Here is a 7,224-nt window from a genome sequence, read left to right as displayed (position 1 = left end):
GAGAGTCCACCAGGCGTGATGCCACCACTCAATGCACTGCCCGCCAGGCAAGCCAGAACTGGGAATAATGTAACGGGCAGGGAATAGACAACAAATGACTTATACATCGTGTCCTGACGGCCTCAAAACATCTCGTTTCTCCCCGATAGGTTGTGAGGACCCCATCAACACCGAGGCCAACGAGGAGATCCTGAGAACGTCCAAGGAGACCCTGGAAGCCCACCTGGAGACCTTGTAACTGAAGTAACATGATATGACCCGCACTGCAGACGGATAAGAGGAAGGTTTAATCCACCCCCTCGAATTTTCACGTGGCCGGCGCGTGTTTCTGGAAACACTCCTTAACCCTCGAAAGGCACGTTTTATTTTTAAATTACAATCAATGAAAGTGAAATGAAATCGCCGGAATTTTTTTTTTTTTGGGTGTTTAATTTACAATAAAGCATCGTGAAATGCACCGTGACTCATACTTATCGGCAATAATGTATTTTTTTCCTTTTTTTTTAGATTTAGAATATTTTGTACATTTTTCTTTAATTGTTTTTGGATTGCCTTTCGATCCATTATTAAATGAAGGGGTGGAAAGAGCCCGTTTAGCTCTAAAAACCCCTAAACTCGTCGCCTGCCTCCCATCGCCTGGCTGCAGTCGACCCCCAACCTCTTCCAACGTCTTCTTAAAAGGAGAAGAATGACTTGGAAGGTCCCTCCATTGTTTTGCTGCTAATGTTTTTGAGTCAGAGAAGAATGGGGGGAACTCCTTATTTATTTGTCAGAAGCCCAGCATGCTTCCCCCATACCTACTCTACAGACATAAGTGTTATTTAGCTGCGTCTCGTCATATATCTGCGTCTCTTGACCGTGACACGCATTACTGACCACGTTTCCGGAATATACTACGTCGGTGGGAAGACTCCTCCCAATGAGTTGTTGGTACTGTCCGCGTCAAGCTTTATTAGGGCGAATACTCACTGTGGCCCCCGTACATTGTGAATTATGGGTGAAGCTGCAAGCGCCGGGGGGGGGGACCCTGGTTCGAAGTTTTTCTGGCGTAAGCCTTGGGACTCATTGGGACACGTGGTCCTCGGCCCAGATCACCGCGCTGACAGCTGCAATGAACCGCGTGGTGACAGTAATTGATTAATTATTGGAGTCTTTATTCCGCGCGTAAAGCAAGGCTTTCCGTTCATTCTTTTGGTTTCTTCTTGTGGAGACGCGCCTGGAGCTCCTGCATCATCTGGGGGTGAGGGATCCCAAATCTGTAATCGCAAAGTAGGAATACGGCGTAAGTGTCAACGTAATGAAAGACAGGGCTTCCGGTCCCAAAACTGTAACGCTTCTAAACTTAAAGGGGTTAAAAGGTCATCTTATTAAAATTGGCAGATTGGATCACGAAGCTTAAATAAATCACAATAGGCTACATGCAAATTGGGGGGGGGCACTTCATGACGTCTTTGGTTAAACAGCATCGTGATTTTGGCGCAAGCCCAACAGAAAGCTTCTGGATTTCTACAAATGCATCAATTTACCCCATATTTTCTCTAATTTCCCCTCAATAAATATGATTTGAGGTCTTAAGATCATCCGTACCCAGCATGCTTTGGGATCACCTTCTTTGGTTTCACCGCGAGTTCCTCCACGGCTCCTCTCTCCTCTTTGGGTTCATCCGTATGAGTTGGCACCACCTGGTGTGGAAGGGGTGCCATCATTGGTGGTTTTCCCAAAATCCCTGGTAGCCCCACTGAAAAGGGCCTGGGGGCAGCTGCCGGCTGCACATCACCCGGGGGGTCAGGAAGGGACTGGCGCAAGCCCTGCCGCCTGCGGATGGAGGTTTTCCGGCGTAGCTGGACCCGGCTCTTCTGTGCACTCAGATCCAGGGCGCTGTGAGGGAACTAGAAGGAGAGCAGTGATGCATGGATATTGTTTTACACCATTTTGTATCCATTACCCACTCATTATCGCACCTTTGCCATGTTATACCTCTCTATACTATCTATGGTTTCATATAAAGGTCACCCATCATCAAAGAAACGCAAAGTCTCACCAGATTTACGTCGGCCTCATCCTCGTCCTCCAATGGCGTCAGATCTTCATACACCTTGGGGTATAACTGATCCTCTGGCGATCGTGGGTCTTCTTTCTGAGCTTCGCTTGTATCACCCTGAGATGTTAAAGGCGAGCTTTGTAAAAGCTCTTCATTTGCTTGCGTCACCTTGAGCTCAAAACCACCCAATCCTGAAGTAACTTGCTTATCAGGAGATTCCTCGTTATGTTTTTCTTGTTCATTTTCTTCTTTAGCCTCTCCTAGGTTATGAATGGTTTGTGATGCTGGTCTGATTTCAGATCCATCATTATCAGACATTGTAACAATTTCTGCAGATGTTCTGATATTACTATCGGTTCCTGGAGATACTTCTTCAGGTGTAGATTCAACCATGGATGAGGACTCAGTTACCTTTTCCAGCTGGTCTGGAGTCGGACTGTCTTCTGCTGGAGGACTGACTTCATCCGACCCATCTGGATGGGCAGGAGACTGAATTTCTCCTAGAAAATCCAGTTCCTCAATAATTTCCTCTGGATTGTGAATAGTTTGTGATGCTGGTCTGATTTCTGATCCATAATCCTCAGACATTGTAACAATTTCTGGAGATGCTCTGATATTACTATCGGTTCCTGGAGAAACCTCATCGGGTGTAGGTGCAACCATGGATGAGAAATCAGTTACCTTTCCCAGTGGGTCTGCAGTCGGACTGTCCGGTTGGGTTATAGACTGAACTTCCCTTTGGAAATCCGCTTCCTCTATATTTCCAAAAACGTATCGTTTGGGAATCTCAAAAGTACTTAGGGAGTCAATCTCTGGAATCAGGTCTACTTCTTTGTTAGAGTCGCAGATTTCTACCATGCTGTGATTTGGTTCAATAACAGATGCATCTTCTAGTGAAACATTCAAAGCTTCCAGACTTACATCAACCATGACCGTGTGATCGGGTAAAACAGATTTTGTGTCCGTTACAATCTTTACCTCTCTTTCCACCACTTGTTCCGCTGAGATATCTGCTTCCTCCAAACCATCTCCTTGATTGCTTGCTTGCGACATCTTGTCTTCTTCAGTTGGAAAATGGCTGCTCCGCTCTTGAGACTGTTCCTCTTGCTGGTAGTTTTGCTTTTGAGTTTGGAGTGATGGATCTGATAATTCGCATGAGTCCTCCTTTGACTGAAATATATCATGATCAGGAAGATCTGGCTCATCGGAAGAAACATCCTTGCGCTCTTCTGTTCCATTTATGTCAACATCCAACAGATCATCATTTATGGCCACAGAATCGCGAGCTGGAATCTCCAGAACGTCTTGGATTAAACAAGATTCTGTTAATACTTTCTCAGCCAAGAAACCATCTCCTTCTCCACAGCCCTCGTCTCTTCTATCTGTTGGATCTTGGTCTCCTACACATTCACTTTCTAACTTCAACCTGGCGTTATTATCGTGGTGAAACATGTCTGTATCTCGGAACGTTTCATGTGTTTCTCCCGGGCTGGGGGTTCTTGTAGGTTTCTCAAGTATTGATGTATTGTTCGATGTCTCCACTTTTTCACCCCAATTAATTTCTCCGGATAATTCTTCTTTATTGTTATCTGTATCCTGGTCAGTAGCTTGCTCCAAAGATTCAATTTCTTCTGCAGCTTCGCTTTGTGGTGGAAGGACATTTTCACATCCCAATCTTTTAGTAGCACCGGCATCATTCTGCATCTTAGAACTATCCCCATATGTGTTAAAATCATGGGTTTCTATAACGTGTTCTTCATTGTATGAGTAACCCTCAGTTCTCTCTGTATCTGCATCAGTGGTTAATGTGTCAATCAGGTGATGTTCCCTTTCCACCTCTTCCGTTAACGATTCCCTACAATCTCCTTTCGCTTCTTCCAGGGTTTTACCTCCATTTCTTTCTACATGGCCAACTAAGACACCAGTTTCGTCCAGGGTCCCCTTTTCTCCGTCATCTGGGACTTCGAGTTCTGAAGGGGTGGAATGATGGTCTTCTACTTTCTGTGATTCTCCATTCACATCTAGTGCGAAGCCTGATTCGCTCAAATATCTGATTTCTTCCGCTGAAAAGTCATCTGTTCTAGATTGGGTCCATCGATCTTCTGTTGAATCTGATGTTTCCAGGCACATGTCCTCAGCTAAGGGTAACCTTTCCAATGCTAGGTTAACGTCCATCTTTGATACACTTTCAATTTCCTCAGAGAGACTCACTTTTTCAGGAATTATAACAAAGCTCCTCTCATTATTTGTCCCTTCCTCGCTCTCTACCTTATCCTCCGTTTTGCGATCTTGGTTATTCAAGGTTTCACCTTCATGACTACCTTCACCACTTTCGAGAGAAAGTTCTATAGCGGATCTCTCACGGGCATTTAACGTTTCAGCTTCTTTCTGGATCCCATCTGAAACCCCAACCTGACATGGCAGATCACTCTCACATAGCTCCTCTAACTTAGTATCTATTCTTTCACATTCGTCATACCACACTGTTCTCTCAAACCCGCCGTATCCTCTCTCATCTTGCATTATCAGTGGTTCATGTCTTGGTGACGCCTCATGGTCCTCCTCTTCTGTCTTGTTAGGTGGCTGATCTGGTGGTGGCATTAGACTTTCAGTATAGGTCCAGCAATGTGCAAATTCTTCAGCCGGTAATAACGCCTCATATTTATCTTGATCCGTTTCTGTTGTTGATGATAAAACAGGTGGGAGATCTGTTTTTCTCATGGATCCTTCAGGACTCATTGGGACACACGGTCCTCTCTCCAGATCATCACGTCGAGAACTAGAATCGGACTCGTCGTGACAATCCTCGTGTTTCTCATCACCATGCGCCATTATTTCTAGTGTTTTATCTTTTTCAAAGATGTGGCTTTGTGGTTGACCACCTTTTATCAAAAGCTCCTCCGCTCCTTCTTTGGAACCCTGGGCATCCATTTCTAAACACTGACTTTCTTCTAGTTTATCTAATATGATGAAAGACTGATTGTCTTCAGTCAAGAGAACTGACTCCCTGGAAGATTCTGATTCCAAAGTAGACAGAATTGGTGATCTTGAACCAGAATGAATCAGGTCCCCTTCCAATGATATATCCCCTATTGGCTCGTCTACTTCACTGAAGGCTTTTCCTACGTCAACTGGTGGGATATCTATTAGTCCCTCTTGGGGTCTGGTTGGATTCTCTTCCAAGCTAAATGACCATTCATTCTTCTCAATGTCTTCTTGAATTTGAGTAGATTGCACCACAGGGAGTATTTCGCACTGGTTAATGTCTGGTTGACTGATGTCTTCCCTGTCTTCTGAATGACCTGCCAGATAATGGCCACCTTCATTCTGGGCTATACGCTTGTCCACTCTAGAAATGTCCATTAGATTCCAACCTTCCTCAACATCGTCATCGAGTATGATAACTTTGGATGCCAATTCTTCTGAACCTGATTGCGCACCCAAATTAGTTACTTCCGGGTCGGGGTTATCTTCAGGTCGCAGTGTGACCTCTGTATAACTTTCTGAAAGGCTCGTGTTCGCGCAACTTTCTGGCGTCAATACATTTTCCTGTAGTTGGTTTTCTGATATCGTCTTCTTGGTGAGTTCCTCGTCAGTCACCGTTCTGGACTGCACATCACTTGGATGCAGCACTCTCTCCTCTGTTGTTATACATTCCCAACTGAGGGTTTTGCCCTCACACACACTATGTTCGTGCCCCTCGTAACCCAACCATGCTTCGTTTTCCTCTTTACTGTTGAACGGTTGATTACAAGATACGTTGCTCTTTTCGGTATCAGTCTGTTCTAGATCACCCATCGCTTCATATTGACATTTCTGAGTTGAGGTCTCGTCATCCCCTGAATCTTCCTTTAGAACTCTTGCATCTTCTATACATACATGTTCCTCACCTTTAGGACTTTCTTCACAAGCCGTGTTATCTTGATGTCCTGATGTATCAGGATGTTCTAGAGCACCTATCATGCTATATTTGCATTCTTCAGCTTTGGTTTCTTGATCACCTGAGTTTTCCATTATAATATTGAAATCTTCTTTACATACATTTTCTATATTATCCATAAGTCCTTCATGTGCTGAGTTTTCTTGATGGTTTGATATGTCAGGATGTTCTAGATCAGCCATCGTTTCATATTGACATTTCTGAGCTGAGGTCTCGTGATCCCCTGAATTTTCCTTTAGAATGCTCCAATCTTCTATGCATACATGTTCTAGATCACCCATAAGACCTTCTTCACATGCTGAGTTATCTTGATGTGCTGATGTATCAGGATGTTCTAGAGCACCTATCATGCTATATTTGCATTCTTCAGTTCTGGTTTCTTGATCACCTGAGTTCTCTATTATAATAGTTGACTCTTTTTTACATACATGTTCTATATCATCCATGAGACCTTCATGGGCTGAGTTCTCTTGATGGTTTGATTTATCAGGATGTTCTAGATCATCCATCATGCCATATGTGAATGTCTCGGTTGTGGACTCTTGAGCACCTGATTTTTCTATTATAATATTTGACTCTTCTATGCATACATGTTCTAGGTCACCTATAAGACCTTCTTCACATGCCGAGAGATGTTTTGATGGATCAGGATGTTCTAGAGCCCCTGCCGCTCTATCCTTTTCTGTTAGAATATTCAGCAGCATTTCATCCTCGTTAATGACAGGATATTCTAGATCACTTCTAGTCCTGTCTTTGCTCTTTCTGTTTCTAAGATCTGTCTCTTGATTTTCGTGCTGTGGTTTTCCTGTAATACAAAATACCCGGTCTATTAAAAGAAAACAAACAAAAAAACAAACAAAAAACATTACAAAGGGATGCTGACGTTGCAAATTACCGTAAATCCTCTTCTGGACTTCCTCTACCCAGCCCGTGTGACATGTAATAAACACATTAGTCTCCTAGCGGCAGGTTAGTTAAAACGTGAGGTTTCTGCTTCCCCACGGAGTTCAAGTACAATTTATGACATGCAAAAAAGTAAAAAAAAATATATAGATTCTTTAGCACAGGTGGGTTTTAACACCTGTGCACAATTATAACTAATAATGACCTAATGTCAAACTAATTCTGAATTTAGGCTAAATAGGGACTTTGATCAAAAACGTTACTCTTGATAGAGGTCCCAGAAAGGAGAGTCCTACTTACCCGTCGGTCCTCCGCATTTCATTGGGTGATCCCCAGCAGG

Source organism: Spea bombifrons, chromosome 7 (genome assembly GCF_027358695.1).
Source record: "Spea bombifrons isolate aSpeBom1 chromosome 7, aSpeBom1.2.pri, whole genome shotgun sequence".
Taxonomy (NCBI): Eukaryota; Metazoa; Chordata; class Amphibia; order Anura; family Pelobatidae; genus Spea; species Spea bombifrons.
The sequence above is the reverse complement of the archived record's forward strand: the minus strand, read 5'-3'. Positions refer to the sequence as shown.